Source organism: Nannobrachium achirus (genome assembly GCF_963921795.1).
Source record: "Nannobrachium achirus genome assembly, chromosome: 18".
NCBI lineage: Eukaryota > Metazoa > Chordata > Actinopteri > Myctophiformes > Myctophidae > Nannobrachium > Nannobrachium achirus.
In genome coordinates, this window is record NC_137825.1 from 61,421,534 (window position 1) to 61,439,598 (window position 18,065).

The 18,065-nt window shown below is 42.4% G+C and overlaps 1 protein-coding gene across 2 annotated transcripts in view; it reads left to right on the forward strand.

Moving 5' to 3' along the window:
• The first annotated feature begins 1,202 nt into the window (after positions 1 to 1,202).
• mapk8b (mitogen-activated protein kinase 8b) overlaps positions 1,203 to 18,065 on the forward strand; it is a 112,461-nt gene continuing 95,598 nt past the window's right edge. For both annotated transcript variants that reach the window (XM_080748201.1, XM_080748202.1), the window contains exon 1: positions 1,203 to 1,523. The gene's annotated coding sequence lies outside the window, so the exon portion shown is untranslated. The remainder of the gene's footprint in view (positions 1,524 to 18,065) is intronic.

The following is an 18,065-nucleotide window of genomic DNA, read 5'->3' on the forward strand; positions in this document are numbered from 1 at the left end:
ATTAATTATTTGGACGCACCTGATTCCAATAGCTCTAATCTGTATTGTTGTGATTACTATGGAGTGCATAGGAAAGCTGTGTGTAATGGTCACCGTTTGACAGGTAACACCACTGTCACAGTCATTATAATATTTAAATGACAAAGGGATAATAATTATGCAAACATGGACAGTCTGACAGCAGAATTGAGGGTAGGCGAACTGGCTCAGACAGGAAGGTGAAAATACTCTCCTCTGTGGCGAAAATGCCAGGTGAAAGGACCAAATACGTTTAGGTGAATATGTTTTAGGCAAATTCGCCTGACACCAACCTACTCATGTACCTGACAAAATACTTCCAAAACGTCAAGGATGTTCACAACACCAGAGGTAAGTCATGGTGACGCAAGGTTACGCCAGAGGCAGCTCCACAAATCACGTCCAACCCAGATTTAGCACAAAAGAAAAAGGTTAAATTTGTTCTCCTGTTATGCCACATAAATGTGGAACGCCCTGGCGGCCTTAAAGGGGCGTACTCCCCTCTACTCATTTAAAACCGCTCCGAAAAGTCACTTACAGGCTGTAACTGGAAACTGGTAAAAAGGACAAAGCCTTTCTTTACCTCCTCCTGACCTTTCTACTTTAAATACCATACCTTTTATTTTTATTTCGTTTTCTGACTGTCTTATGATGATATTTTCTGCATAGTAGCTACTGTGTTCTATTTGCCTGTCATTTGTATGAGTTGTTAAATTGACCCTTGTATGAGCTTTTGAAATTGATATTATCCTAGATAAAGTATTATGTTCTATCCATCCGTCTTTCAATGTTATATGAGATCAAAGTGTGGAAATAAGCCTCGGCTTTCTAGGATCTCCTTTTGACCTTGTACCAGTGATTTGTACTGTCATGAAACTGCCCTTTTCTATTGCAAACTTCGAATTCTTCAATCAATAAAAAATTTAAAAACAAACAAACAAAGCCAAAAGCTTTCTTGTGGTCTTTACTTTTTATCCTTTTAGTTGACCTTGTACCAGTGAACTGTACTGTCCTGTACCTTTTCCTATAGGCAAACCTCTAATAAAATCTTCAACCAATCAAAATCATATCTACAAATTAATCGTTTTCGGCCCGTCTTATTCTGAAGAGATCCACCACCGGAAGTATCAGATTTGCTATAGCAACGCAGCTTGCTAGCCAGACGTCGGGTATGAAATGGCAGTTTATGCTGCCTGGCTGCTGGCTCAACACTGCTGCTTTATTTATATTAACAAACACCACACGTTACACGACCATGATGATGCACTGACGATCCGGGACGGATTCTAGACTTTAAAACCTGAAACCCCAGACTGGACTGGATCCGGAGGTTTTTGGAATCATCATTACAGATATTAATATTGTTTTAGTGTTTGTTTTTCTTTCCCCTGTTGGACACAGACTGTGATTTGAATTCAAAGGAAGGGGAGAAGGAAAGGGAAGAAGGATCCACTACTGGATCGGAATTATAAGTCAAAGGAGGAGAAGGAGAGAGAGAGAAGAGGGTGAGTGGTCATGCATACGTGCGTGCGTGCGTGTGTGTGTGCGCGCGCGCGTGTGTTTGTGCGTTTTTTGTATTTGTTTGTTTGTTTATTCGGACGCAGGCCGTTTTGTTTTTGTGTCAGGCAGCGGCCGTGCGTGAGGGGGGTGGTGTCACGCGCCGCGACGGTGTAAAAAAAAAAAGAGGATATGATATTGATTTGTTAGCTGTAGGTGGTGTGTTTTTAAATGACACACGCACGCACGCACCCACACACACACACACACACACACACACACACACACACACACACACACACACACACACACACACACACACTCCTGCTGCCAGTGGTTACTCAAGTAGCCTGTACTTAAAGGGATATTTCACTTTCAAAAAAACTTTTGGTCATTTTATCGTCTAACCAGGCTTTTATGAACACCCTGAACAGTTTTTAATTTGCTTGATTCAATATTTAGATATTTGATGTAAATGTTACCAGGCCCTCCTCCTGCAGGACGTCTCCACATACACACCCATTGTAACTTCAAACTCCATTTTAACCATGATAGATTAATTAAAAACACCTATTATTTTTTCTGGTGACTCATACTACCCCCCTAATAGAGAAACGAAGCCATGTCGTCATTTGTGCGTAATGTCGCCCTTTAGGGGGTTCATGCTGGTATTGTTTTGTATTCAAATCGCCATTGGGGAATCTGCGATCGCCGCATATAAGGACTGTGTTAAAAAAACTAGACCAGGTCAACCTGGTTGTGCCAGACCCCCTGTCTGTCATCATCATTTATGACATCATGCCTTTTGTAGGCATGTCATCATCATGTCATCATCATATATACCCTTTATATAGAAAACCCGGACAGACCGACATTTGCTTATGTAGGCCTACCCATTTCATGGGTCTGGCAATAAACACACCATGTGCGCGTTTCTGTCAGCGGGGGGGTTCTGCATAGTTTATGATATTCATTCATATCTGATATAGCCTGTTGTAACTCGTTTCTAGCGTTTATTGTGTTACTCTTTGGGTAAATCTGTACATTTCCACCTTAGTCGATGCTTCATATCCATTTGGGTCAATCCGAGAGCATGGTGTGTTTATATTTTTAACACAGTTCTTATATGCGGTGATCGCAAATTCCCCAATGGCGATTTGAATACAAAACAATACCAGCATGAACCCCGTAGAGGGCGACATTTCACGCCATTTCACGGAAGTGACATCACACTTCGCTACTGAATATGTGAGCAGGCCGTGTTTTTTCATTTATTTTTAATAATGTTTTATTGTATTTCGTTTAAAATGGAGTTTGAAGTTACAATGGGTGTGTATGTGGAGGAGCCCTGCAGGAGGAGGGCCTGGTAACATTTACATCAAATATCTAAATATTGAATGAAGTAAATTAAAAACTGTTCAGGGTGTTCATAAAAGCCTGATTAGACCATAAAATGACCAAAAGTCTTTTTTAAAGTGAAATATCCCTTTAAGTATTATTTATTTATTTTATTTTTTTCAATTTCCAATACTTTCACTTCTACTCAGCTACATCTCAGAGAGGCAAATGTTGTGCTTTTACTCCACCCCAATTATTTGAAAACAGTTACTAGTTACTATTTTCAAATGGCCTAGATATAAAATAGGGCTAAAGTGGCCTATGTTTTATTACATTATATCTCCAAAGTAACTATAGTAAAAAGGTTTCATATAATTAGTGGCGTAAAAGAACAATATGTGGATCCCAGATGTAGAGGATTGGAAATTGGAAATACTCAATTAAAGTACAAATACCTCAAAATTGTACTCAAGTACAGTACAGTAGTAAGTGCATGTACTTAGTTACTTTACACCACTGCTACTGCCAGGCCACTGTAACCAGCAGCACACCGTGTTACTTCGGGATTGGCGACCTATAGAATTCCGTCACTCCCAGACTGGAGGTGTAGACCTAGGCTGTGTGAGACGGCAGCTTTTCTCTAACCCCCGTTCTCCGTGATGCGTTCTCTTTGGTTTTACTCTGTGACAAATGATTTAACTTGCTGTGGGAACAAAATGGTGATAATAAGTTGGACATAATTGATTGTAGAGTTGTTGGTCCCATCCTCTTTTACAGTACACTTTAAGACATAATAAGACAGAATAAAGCCATAATAAGAAATAATGTGTTGGTAATTAGAGCTAATATATTTTATTAGACAGAAACAAAGACAGAATAGTAGAAAGAGCGAATACATTCTCTGGCACCGTCACCTGCCGCGGAACTGCAGCGGCAGACACTGCCGCACGACCGCTAGTCCGACCAGCAGTCGCACTGCATCGCCGGCGATAGGACCAGCAGTCCCGCCAGTAGGACCGGCGGCCGCCGCACGGACCGTCAGGTCCCGTAGCGGTAAACTGCCCGTCCGTGCGGTGGTGGCTGCCGCGGCAGTTACCAGCGATGCCGGTGCCAGATAATGTATTCGCTTTCTGCTATTCTGTCTCAGCCACCACTAGCGAACTAGCGGTCGTGCGGCAGTGTCTGCCGCTGCAGTTCCGCGGCAGGTGACGGTGCCAGAGAATGTATTCGCTCTTTCTACTATTCTGTCTTTGTTTCTGTCTAATAAAATATATTAGCTCTAATTACCAACACATTATTTCTTATTATGGCTTTATTCTGTCTTATTATGTCTTAAAGTGTACTGTTAAAAAGGATGGAACCGAGTTTTTCACTTAAAGTGATAGTTCGCCTATTTTGTAACCAAAGCTGTATTTAATACTCACCTGTACTGGAGTTGTAGCAAGGGCATGAATTGGTCAACTCATTCGCGTGGACAGAGCTGTGGTAATTTTTGTGCTCAATTAAAAGTAGTTCCATTGAGTTGGCGGTCCCATTATTTTTTAATAAACTAATCCACAAAACTGCCGTCATTATTATTGTTGAAATATTTCTACTTCTACGAGTAATGCTCGTTCAACTTTGACCCCTCTGTAACATGGTACTATTTCTTCTCTCGAGTAGATCACTGCGCCGCACTATAACTTTATGGTGCCGCATCACTCACGGCGTATGCTCTGTGCTGCTATGAGCTGCTGCAGCACACGCTGTTTGTTGTGTGGTCGCTGCTGATCGCTCCTACTAGCCTTGAATAGCAGCTTAGCTAACCTTTATCTGCCATTGCTAACACAAGGGAGATATATCCACGCATTTCTGGGTAAAAGAAAAAACGTCTTCACCGTTTCCCCATGGATAAAGACACCAGACAACTTTGGCTTGTTAGAGCCAGCGACTTTTCCCCTCTGGTCCTGTATCTAACACTACGCTATGTCACTGGTGAGCACTTGCGCTCAGAGCCGCGGCAGCCCAGGCTGCTCAGCCTCTCGTCTGTAGTAAAAAATAAAATATACACTTTCACTACTCACCAAAACAAAGGCGGTTCTAAGATGTCGAAAGCCTACTGTCCTTAGTGGCAACACTCGTAGACCCCCACCTCACGTCTAAAATACACATTTGGTCCAGAAAAGAAAATATTTCACTGGAAGTTTTAGCTACTCCACACCGCCCTCTACAGATCTTGTAAATAGAAAAGTCCATTGACCAGATTTTGCCTTTGGGTGAAATATTTTTTCTTTTATGGCAAAAAGTGCATTTTAGACGTGAAATTTAGACAGATTGCCCCCACTTCTGAAAGTAGGCTTTTTACTCTATGAAGATGTCTTTGTTTTGGTGAGAAGCGAAACTGTACTTTGTATTTTTACTACAGAGGAGAGGGTGCACAGCCTTTCCTAAAGCACAAGGGCTCATCTGTGACATAGCACTACGCTATGGACCAGAGCTACCGTTCTTAGATTGCCGAGGGTAAAACAACACAGGACTAATAAAATATATCGTCTGTACCATTGGTTCTCAAAGTGGGATCCGGGGACCCCCAGGGCAGGGTCTTTGAGGGAATATAAGGGGGTCCCCAGCTAATAGTTAGGACGAAGGCGAGATTTCAGCTTTCTGGAGCGACCAGGCAGGCAGCTATCAGTGCAGACTGTTTTGGGGGCGTATGCTGCGGCTGCCGCGGGATGCGCCTGTGATACACTCGAGAGAAAAAATAGTACCATGTTACTGAGGGCTCAAAGTTGAACGAGCATTGCTCTATAAAGTAGAAATATGTCAACAATATTATTGACGGAAGTTTTGTGGATTAGTTTATTACAAAATAATGGGACCGCCAACTCAGTGGAACTACTTTTTATTGAGCACAAACATGACCACAGCTCTGTCCACGGGAATGAGTTGACCAATTCATGCCCTTGCTACAACTCCAGTACAGGTGAGTATTAAATACAGCTTTGGTTACAAAATAGGCAAACTATCACTTTAACATGATTCGTTGGAACTGTTGTGCATTGCAACAGATTTAATGCTATAGACCTAATAGTTCTACATACAATTCATGTCAATTAGTCAATTAAAGAGAGTGCCCTTTTCCAGTCTTTCACAAGATGAATTTCTCTAGAAAGCAGACTATTTCCCCACAAATAAAGAGGTTCCATGATTCAGAACAATGTCACAACATTGCTAACGCTGCAAGTATAGCGACCCCTGGAGTCACACAATCCTATAGGTTCCATGTTTCGTTACATCTTAGCAGAAACTAACCTTTATCTTGTCTCAGCTGTGTGCTTGAGAGTGGCAGCATTGAGCCTCATGTTTGTGTTCTATTCTATTCTATCTCCTGAGAGAGAGAGAGAGAGAGAGAGAGAGAGAGAGAGAGAGAGAGAGAGAGAGAGAGAGAGAGAGAGAGAGAGAGAGAGAGAGAGAGAGAGAGAGAGAGAGAGAGAGAGAGAGAGAGAGAGAGAGAGAGAGAGAGAGAGAGAGAGACCACAGGGCAGGTGGTGTGTTGTGTGTGAGACCCAGCTGGTTGGTTGGAACAAGCAGGTATGTTGTTCTGTGGGGTGAATCAATGTAGCTGTGTGTGTGTGTGTTGCAATTAATATTCCATCGCAACATGTTTCTATATGAAGACTAAAGACTGGTCGTTCATCAAAAGGCCTGTGTGAACTGATACTAAGCTGCACATTATTTAGTAGTGGCATTAATACTAAAACTCACAGACATTGTCTTCATCAAACTGAAGACACGCAGACAGACGCACACACACAAGGACAGAGCTGGCCTGTCACAGTGTCTCTGTGTGTCTGACAGACTGGCAGAATCGCATCGTCCAATGACAGTCCATGGACCTCCATTTGTTAAAAAATAAATGTGTCTCTAGGACCCCAGTCCAGTGTTGTCAGTTCAGCAAAAGCTAAGGTATGGCAACATGACTGGTGTCTTCGCGCGTGTGCAAGACACCAGTCATGTTGCCATACCTTAGCAACAGGCATGATACATTTATTTTAAGAAGTACATTTTATTTGTTTTCCCCCCTTTCTAATAGTGTTCACTATTATCATTTCCAACAACCAATCAGAAGCAGTGATCAATCATTTAGAGCAGCTGTGTTAACAGTCATGTGACCAAGTTAAAAATACAGTGTCTATGATGTCCTTTAGTATCATTGAAAATAAAACAAACAATACAAGGAATTACTAGTCATGCCAAAATAATACAAAGAAGTCAACAATACAAAACATTTCCAATAATATCATAATGTCCTACCACATTTTTTAATCACCCGCATACCGGCAAGAAGTTTAAGATAAACAGTATAATAACCTGTATCTCGACCCATGTAGTATATGATCAGATGCCCGTGTGGTCTGGCATATAATTGGTAAAACTACTAGACAGTTGAAACAGAGAATGAGTGAACATAAGAGCTCTATCCGCAGAAATGACCGTGATTATCCAGTTGCTATCCATTTTAATGACTGTAAACATGACATCTCTACTTTTGTTTTATTGGCATAGAACAAGTCAGTCTACCAAGGAGAGGTGGTAACCATGATCTTCTACTCAAACGCCGTGAAGCATACTGGATATATACCTTACAAACCCTACACCCTAGAGGTCTTAATGATGAATTGCTATTGAATGTAATGTTATAATTTAATCTTTTCTAAAACTTCTTAGCCGGTCCCTGCACAGTGTGTATATTTGTATCGCTTTTTCTTCTTCTTTTTCTTTTTCTTTTCCACTTTAAAAAAAAAAAAGTGTAGGACATTATGATATGATAGTATTGGAAATGTTTTGTATTGTTGACTTCTTTGTATTATTTTGGCATGACTAGTAATTCCTTGTATTGTTGTTTTATTTTCAATGATACTAAAGGACATCATAGACACTGTATTTTTAACTTGGTCACATGACTGTTAACTCATTCTGTGCCTATCCCGAACATGTTCGGGATATGTTCAATCCAAAACAATTTTTTTTTAATTAATTGACTTACCCTGAGCTGCTTGTAGAGTCGTGGGTGGTCCTGGCTCGTCCTACGCTAGCCAGCTAGCCATTTTACATGGTCCGACGATATATTCCATTAAAAATGGTTTAAAATACATTTTTGAGACCCCCAATGTTCACCGAATGTTCAGCGCCGCTTCCGGAACGTAGTCCAGTGTGCCTATCCCGAACATGTTCGGGATTTTTAATGAAATGAATAAAATGATCCGAGGCCTTCTGAAGCCTGAGCCTAAATTTAAAATCCAGTGGTCCAAATCCTGGGGAAGCCATGCCGGCCGTGAGCCGCGAACGTAGCCGCGAATCGCCGCCGAATCCAATGAAAAACCACATCGTTGGAGGCCCATATCTCTGGATTGTGTTTTTAGGGATGTGGCGTGAGGTTTATTTACGGCGAAATCGCCGAAAAATGATCTTTAAAATGACAAAATGGGAATAGCTATTCTGTTAGCATTATCATCCGGGACATTTCCATGACGTGCACGAACGTGAGCACGCGCGTCACTGCAACGTGAGTCCCCGGATGCTAATGCAGTCCCCTATGGGAGAAAGTCTGGCATTCTTTGGCGCCATCTAGGGGCTGGCACTGGTAGGGTTAACACAGCTGCTCTAAATGATTGATCACTGCTTCTGATTGGTTGTTGGCACCAGTGGAAATGATAATAGTGAATGTGTCAGCCACTGTTTGAGAAAGGTCTGGTGACCTAAACGTTGCTAGTTTAATAAATTCTCTGAAACGGACAAGTGGCAGTGTGCGGGTCAGTCTGTCTTTAAGTCAGATCTCCTCCTAAAGCTCCACAGCAATAACATTCATAGTGGATATAGCAGGTCTACAAGCTCTCAACACGTCGCATTGCAACGCGTTGTGAGCTTGTAGATCGGCTATTTCCACTATTTTTGAAAATGTTTGAAAATATAGCATTCTTTTACATTTTTCAACATGGAAACGATTATGACCAAATAATTATGATTATGACAATAGAATTGATGCAACATAATAGGCATTAATAACTGCAGGACATGTGAATTTTTGAAATGACACATCTGTACCTCACAGGCATACAGCGGAAATTGTAGATCTACAAGCTCACAATGGTGACACATAGTGTGAACTTGGAATGATGGGAATTCTGGTCTGAAAGTTAGACTACTTCTGCAAACTGTCTCTGTACTTTTGATCAGAGTCGTGTATACAATATGGCATTTATTTATTTTGTTTATTATTTTGCTGTCAGCTTGTTGGCACTGGAAATTCTGTGTTCTTTCAAAGGTGTCTGAATGATCCCGTAAGGCAGGGTTCCCCAATAGGCGGCCCGCGGGCCATTTGCGGCCCGCGGGGGGCTACTGTCTGGCCCACATCAACCCTAGTAATAATGGTGGTATAAGAGCAGCAACAACACTAGTATATCGTCGTTGTCGGGTGGAAATCTCGTATCTCCAAATTTGTACGTTATTTCGCAAATCATACAAGGCCGTCGCACAAAAGTAGTGAAAACAGCAGATCTTCAAGCAGACAACGCCTCGCACCGCGAGGCGTTGTGTGCTTGTAGATCGGCTGTTAGTTTAAATCATTTTTAAAATGATAAATTAAAAAGGAACAGTTTTGGACATACAAGATTTTCACCCGACAACGACAAAAACTGTCGCTGGAGTAGTGGGAATGCCACCGTCGGTCCGTCGCCCCCTGCAATGTTGTGGCCCTCGGCTTGGTACCCTAGACATAATTCGGCCCTTGGGGAAAACTAATTGGGGAACCCTGCCGTAAGGGACGGGCCACACTGAGGCAGCCAGACCCGGACATATTCATATTGGGAGGCCTGGGTTCATGTGGTTAAACATATAGGCCTGTGCTTTAATTTGAGAATGTTCAACAACATGCCTGAAATCAGAGTGTCAGGGTCATTGTCGTTAATAGCAACAATTGTGAGATATTGATGTTGATCAGGGTGGGATCCTTTTTGGGATTTGAATGATTCCAAGTGGACCCTTAACAGGTCTGTAACTTGTACCGAAAGTGTACAAATGGAACCAAAAATGTACAAATGGAACCACATGGATCACCATAAGTCTCCGAGTTATGGTGGTCTTTGAAATTAAAAAGTTTGAGAACCATATGATGCATATTGTCATTGCATAGCAGATACAGTATGAAGTCCACATACCAGCTCTGAAAGTGTGATAAAAAACATTTCCTGGAAACAGATCCAAATGTTATGGAATCGATATTCGATCCGGTTCCTCCCAAACCTATAATTTTAATGGATAGTTTGTTTCCCCCCTGCAGGGTTTAAAAAGCAAATGGTTTATGTGGTGGGGAGGAGTCACTACTAATGCATATAGGATTTGTTGGAGTTTTTAACAAAATGACATTTGCATTTCATGCAGCAGGACACTCTAATCCAGTCAGACTAATCTATGAGTACAATAGTAGAATGTTCCGTTCCTATTAATGCCAACATCACACGCAAACCACTATAAGTACAAGGGTCGTTGGCACTGGGCACCCTGCACATTATGCCTGACCTGGGACTTATTGTTTCACTGCTTTTAGCCACTGAGAGATTTACAGCATGATGCAGCACATTGCACATCGCTCTGTGTGTGTGTATGTACTAGGGCTGTCACGATAGTGGCATTTTACATGACGATTAATTTGCACAAAAAACAAAGATTGTGTTAACTCTTTCTCAGCCACGTGGAGCCACTTAATATTAAAACCGGATTAAACCGTACTTCATCTGTACTCGAATTAGCCGACCGGAATTTTCCATACTAGGTCATTAAAACCGAAATAAATGTTAATTATAAAAAATAAAAAAAAACGATATGTACTGGTCTTTCAAGTCCTTACATTTTTCACTTGACGGGGGAGTTTCTCCGGTGGGATGTAACGTGTGGAAGGAGCACTTCATTCCCACCAGTTCCTTTCCCCTCCATCAGGCACCCTGTCTGACCAGGGGGAGGCAGTATAGAGACCAGGATTACTGCATGTTTTTTTTTGTGAGCGTACCAACCAGTGGTGCACGACCCACAGCCCGAACGGAACGTAAATCAACGAATCCTCCCGCCCCGCAACCCGCATTTAAAAAAAAGATGGTATATCATCTCCACAATAGCTCATCTTTATACGGCTCTTCTAAGTACCCAAAGTCGCTTTACAGAAAGGTTTACAGTAGCGCAATATTGTCATGGTCTAAATAAACAAACGTGTTGTTAAAATTGGGGTTTAGCCTAAAAGACATTCATTCAAAGACGTTCGGCGGTTTTATGTCAATCATATTTATACAGCGCCTCGCACTTTAAACAGACAGCAAAAAAAAGACAATATTAAATCCTGTTGGTTGATTAATCACCAGATTGGAGAGATGGGACGACTCGAGGTAAGCGTGGTTGGTTCATTCAGTCAAAAAATCCGCCTCACTTACGAAAGTTGTGTTTCAAATCATATACTTTTGACTGGCTGGTTATATAACTTAACCGACAAAGTATTTAGCTATAAACGGACTTGTGTGGATGACAGAGACATATAGACCTAAGTGAAATCCTGATCAGTGACACGCGCTGAATTGTTTGTGCATCTTCTCTGCTGTGCTCACGTTGTGTCAAATGTTGGCAAGATGTGGTTCGCGGCCCCAACAGGAGCGGAATTGGGACGGTCCTCGCACCAAGGAGAGGAGGAGAAACCTGGCGCAATTTAAAACTTGCTCGCTCGTGCTCGTATTCAAACGTTCTATTCTTATAGGCCTACTCTTATTAAGAATAAAAGGCAAATAAGAACAGGTGATTATTCTTATTTATTTTTTGCACGTGAGAGTGGTGATAACCCGCCCGCCCGCCGCCCGCCTGAAAAGGTCTGAAACCTTGACCCACCCACCCGCTTGCGGGCGGGTTGGCGGGCGGGTGGGGGCACCGGGTTGACCCGCGCATCACTAGTACCTACCCTAGGGGACACGGGGAGAAACCTACTAAACCACACCGTACAGCCGGTGGAACAAATTAGCAGATGGATACGCAAACCTTCTGCTGGGCTGTTTCTGGAGCTAACTACGACTGTTTCCCTGTGAATTGTGAGCAAAAGCTGCTTACCCACACAGTGCAGTCTCTGGCGGGGTGCTGCATATAAATGCTGCATCATTTCACCAAGGATGTGCGTTTAGTGAAGTGAGTTTCTTTTTCTTTTTTTCATTGAATACACCTGCAGCTGGTAATGGACTGAATTATAGGCTCTATGCATAGCAGCCACGTTGGAAAGAAACTGGGCCGACTGAATCGGGTAGAATTAAACACTCAGGGCACGAACGGTTCTCTGCTCTGCCTCTGTGTGATGTGAGGGCTGACCATAGGGGCTGACGTACAAACGTAACGCACGAGCAGCACGCAACGCGTCTCTGAATGAAATTCAGTAATGTAAAAGTTCTCCATTAGAAAAATTATAGTTGTTTTACAATAGACTCGAACAAGTATTGCATAAATACAGTTACAGTGCTTGAAAAAAAGGAGTTTAGGTGTTTTTTGGCCAAAAATAAAATAAAATAAAATAAAATATATTTTTTTATATTGCCCTTTGATATCGCGATATGGCCTATCATAGATCAGGATGGGCGTGTACTTCTTTGATGTGATGTGCTGGTCGCAGTCTGTGACTGACTCCAGACAGTGGCTGGTAGCGTTATTTCTTCTGTTTGTTTGTTTTTTGGATCGCGTTACCGTTGAGTTTTAATTTAAATCCCAATCATTCATGATACAACCTAATGGACGTACAGACGCTATGAAAAGTGTGTGTGTGTGTGTGTGTGTGTGTGTGTGTGTGCGTGTGCATGTGTGTGTGTGTGTGAGAGGGAGAGAGAGATGGAGAGAGAAAAAGAGAGAGATCTGTCACATACTATGTTCAGATTTGCGCAGCGGCTGTATTTTCCTCGGTCCCGTGCTGCTGTTCCAGTCTTGCAGACCAGTAGTGATCCAGGAAAATATCAAACATTTTTGAAAAGAGTCGGGCTGGCCCCCCGATTATCGCGTAGTGCATGGCCGCCTTAAGGCTAGGCAATATGTAAAAAATGTATCGATATCGAGCTATCAACATGCATACATATCGACGAAGACAGCTTGAAATTAGGTATTGGTGTATGTGTCAAATTAATTAACAGACACACTATGCATGCGCGTAGCACATGCAAAAAAGCATTGGTTATTTCAATAAAACCATTGTTGGAAAATAAGGCATTTAATTTCTCTATTCTATGTGCAATGTGCATGCACGGATAATGCTATTCATTATCTGGGTTAAGGGCCGTTTATATAAGTGTTAACCGAAGCATTTAGCCAAAATATGTAGAACCACGGATTTCTTGACCCAACGTGATGTTTGGTAATAAGTGGTAACAGTCTGGACTGGTTCTGCTGCCTTTCGGCAATGTTACATCGCGGTAAATGTAACTCCGGCTGGGTACAGATTTAACCACATGGACCCGGTATCTTCTCACTCCTGGAATAAATATAACAAAACACACCCGCTCATAACGGTAGCCAGCCTATCAGCTATTCTTGTGTGCCTCGCTTTCTGTCTGTGTGTTGTGCTTTTGCTGCACTCATCTTGCTGTTGGAGGAGTGGCGGCGTGTGAGTGTGTGCGCGTGTGTGTGTGTTTGAGGAGTCGAAGTGTCCTCTTCACATGGTTGCAAGTGCAACGTTCCGTTTTCCTGTTTCTTGATATAATATATTTCTTATTGGGACCCATGGTTTGAGAACCACTGTCATAGAGCAAAGGAAAAGTAATTTTCCTCACAACTGCCCCTATGGTTGACAACGGTGGCCGCGGGTACTTCTTGCTACGGACACATCTTGTACGTTCAGTTGGGAGTTGTACGTAAGGGTCCGTGTACGGACCTAATTCATACAGAGTATTACGTACTGGGAGTAAGACCGTACTTCACCCTCTGTTTCTTGTGTATTCTTGTGGTCCTTATGTACTACTATGCATGGTATTTTAGGCAGGCAGGCAGTGCACCTAAAGCAGAAAAAACTATATAATGCAATTGTTTGTACTAATATCGTGATTAATATCGATATCGAGGTATTCAACAACGTTATCGAATATCGAAGGTTTTCCTAATATCGCCCAGCCTTACTTACTTCCTTCACATTCTCTGTTCCATTTAGTGTAGCACACTGGTTCTCAAACATCATTTCAAGGAACCGCCATGACTCTTGAGAAATGTGTACACTCTCAGAGTTGCACACCCATAAGGGGCCATTTGGAACCCCCTCAAGGAACCAAGAGGGTCCCTGGACCCCACTTTGTGAGACCCAATGGTGTAGCAGAGTGTTTCCAGTGAACCACACAATACTCAGCACCCAGACGCTGTTTGACCAGAATTCACCCTTTGTCAGGCTTCTGATTGGTCCCTGACTGACCAACCAGCAGGCTCTTTATGCCTTGTCCCGCCCTGGTTCCGCCTTTTTTATGTTGAATTTGCTAAAACATCATTTTTGGAGAGACAAAAACATTTAAAAACATGCCCAGTCACTATACTGCACCTGAGAGGCTCCTTTTTACTGAAATCAAGTTTAAGATGATAATTGAATACACAAAATAGCAATAAGAAGCAACTGAATTTCAATGGTAGTGGATGGAGATAAAGGACTTTTGTCCCAAGACACAGCAACCAATGGGTGCGAAGAGGGGTGGGACAACGGGCGGGACTTGACAAAGGGTGAATTGGTAAGATCCAGAGGTGAAAACAATACTCACATGTTGTACTTAAGTAAAAGTATCAATACTGCACTATAGTGTACTCTGTTACAAGTAAAAGTCCAGAATTCAAAATGTACTTGAGTAAAAGTATGAAAGTATTGGCATCAACGGGTAAAATAACTTTTACCAAAAGTAAAAGTACAAGATGTTTGAAAATAGCAGATCTACAAGCTCACAACGCGTCGCGACACGTTGTGAGCTTGATCGACTATTTTCAAACAGCCTAGGTATGAAGTAGGGCTAAAATGATTCATATATGTTTTATAATATTATAATTTATGTCTGCAAAGTAATTAGTTATTAAAGTTTTCAAATCATCGTAGTGGAGTAAAAGTACAATATTTGGATCTGAGCTGTAGTGGAGTAGAAGTAAAAGTTTTGGAAATTGGAAATACTCAAGTAAAGTACAAATACTTCAAAAGTGTACTTAACTCATACAGTGCCCCGGGCCACAAGTGGCCGCTAGAGTGCCAGAAATCTCTCTATAGACCTTCGCTCTAGCTTCCGTCGACACTGTCCCAAGTGCCTTGGGATTTCACTCCAGCCAATGCTATGTGGGACGAGAGGAGGAAGCTAGCTGACACGTAGCCAAAATGCTAACCCCTTTAGAAGCCCGATCTTGGCGATCTAAAGCTATTTCAGTCGCAAAAAACTTTCTCTTTGGGTCTGGGAACACAACCCGGAGAAAATCCTGTCTAAAGATGTGATTTATTATTGGAGTGGGCGGCGCGATGCGGCCGTTAGCGCGACTACGGCCCGGGTATGGCCGAGTGTTGGCCCGGACCATGGATGGACGTTTAGACCGGGGCTTCGTTGAGGCCTCCTAAATTCCGACTCCTCCCCCGAGCCTTGCGCCTGTGAAATTAGTCCATGGGCCAGACGGGTCGTCGAGTCGTCGGTATCAAAAAGGTGGCAAAGGTTACCATGCATTTTTGAAAAGCTCTATATCTGTAGATTATATTTTGGTATGATAACCCTTTCTTAGACACAGCTAAATTGGTGTTATCAGCCGCTGGAGTTGGTGTCCCATTAACTTTACATTACAGGGAAAAAAAGCAAAAAAATAATCTGCTTTTAGTAGCATAAGAGGGGTCAAACTAGGGGTTTGTCATGATGCCGAATCCATTGCAAGCATTTGTTTTGCACAAAAAACATTTCTTGGGCTATAAATGGCCTCAGAAAACGATGCATTCATGTTAGTCAGAGGCCTTAGGGTTTTATTTCTCGTGCTAATCAGTCTAAAAGAGCCAAAATTTGCACAGATGTAGCCCAGGGCATGCTCTAATGATTTAGCTAGGGCGCCCGAGTCGGTGACCTTCGGGGTCGCCACAGCTCCAGAAAAACATATAGCCCAAGGAATGTTTTTTGTGCAAAACAGATGCTTGCAATGGATTCGGCATCATGAAAACCCCCTAGTTTGACCCCTCTTATGCTACTAAAAGCAGATTAATTTTTTAACCTTTTTTCCTGTAATGTAATGTTAATGGGACACCAACTCTAGAGGCTGATAACACCAATTTAGCTGTGTCTAAGAAAGGGTTATCATACCAAAATATAATCTACAGATATAGAGCTTTTCAAAAATGCATGGTAACCTTTGCCACCTTTTTGATACCGACAACCCGTCTGGCCCATGGACTAAATTCCCCCCCACAGAATTCGGCCGACAACCCCTCCTCCCCACCAAAACATTAAACCAATGGGGGGCAGAGGGGGAGGTTTTTTTTTACGTCCCCCGACCAATCCCGTGTCACGGGGTTCCCCACACAGCCGTGGAATGGATTACGAGGAAGCGGAGCTTTTCCTTGTTGTCTATGTTTAGAATCAAGCGTCTGTTTCGCTGTCTGTACTTTACGTGTTGGACAACTTGGACTCCGCGCGAGTTTTTTTGCGGTGTGCTTTCTTTGGGCCACATATGATGTTTATTTTAGGTCGGATACTAAAGCGTGATTATTGCTTTTAATGTTTGTTTTTGACGTGATGCTGCTGTGAGCTGTGGCTGCGAGCGTGGGCTTATAGGAGCTCATCTCAACGTGAATTCACCTTGTGAATGTGAAATGAAAGGTCCGATTGCGGGGAATATTTAGTTTATTGCACCAATCACACCATGTTGGGGTTTAACACGCTAAAATGTTGCTCCACGAGTTGAGATTAATCTAGAAACGCCTGGGATCCTATGCTTTTAGATATGACATAATGAGCCTGTCAGCAGGCTGTCCTCGTCAGATCACGTTTGACTCTTTTCAAGTAATAGAATAGAACTAGCCATTACCCGTTCAAAGATATGAGCTCCGAAATGATGTGCAGTGTGTGGGTTATGGGATGTGCACTGTGCACACAGTATATGAGGGATGGAAAGTAACTTTAACTGGTGCTTGCATGCTAATATGTAGGAGCATCAATGTAAGAAATACCCGTTCCATTTAACGGCTACAGAGATACTGTGTACCGATCTGCATGATTTTTGGACAACATCTGTAACAGGGCCAGAACCCCCCCCCCCCCCCCCCCCCCGCCTGCCTGCACCCCCCCCCCCCCCCCCCCGTGTGTGTGTGTGTGTGTGTGTGTGTGTGTGTGTGTGTGTGTGTGTGTGTGTGTGTGTGTGTGTGTGTGTGTGTGTGTGTGTGTGTGTGTGTGTGTGTGTGTGTGTGTGTGTGTGTGTGTGGGTTTGTGTGTGATTGTGCATGGCCTGAACAACAGCGCCCCTCCCTTAACATGTGTGGTCACAAAAGGTACTGTAGGCTAAATAGATATAGATACACCATAGAAATGCTAATATACAGCATACGATTTGTGAAAGTGACAAACGGGCTTCACAGTTATGTCAGGTGTGTTCATATGCTGATGGTGATGCGATTTCAGATCAATTGCTCCAGCCACCGAGGAGAAACGCTGTGACAGACAGACAGACACTCACTCACTCACTCACTCACTCAGACATTCGCAAAATTATAGTATAGATATAAATATTTCTACATAACAATAGGCTATAGCCGAATAAAGGATAGCCTGCTGATTGTTGACACATAACAACAGCCATTGTTTAGCCTGCTATATTATGCTGCATTTGATTTCATACAGCAGTATTGATTGATTGGTTTGTATAGCCTACTTTATTTGCATAGGAAAAGGTACACGGTACAGTGATACATGGTCAACTAAAAGGATAAACACCACAAGAAAGCTTTTGGGCAACATTAAATGACAGACAAAAAAAAAACAGACCTACTATGCAAACAATATCATCATAAGACAGTCGGAAAACTAAATAAAAATACTAAATAAAAAATAAATGATAGGCTTACAGTAAAATAGGAGGGGGAAGCAGGCTATGTCAGAGATACTGTATAGCGATCATCATCATAATGGTGGTGGTGATGATTAAAGAGTGCACGTGTTCAAATGAGGTTTTAGGGACATATAATAAGG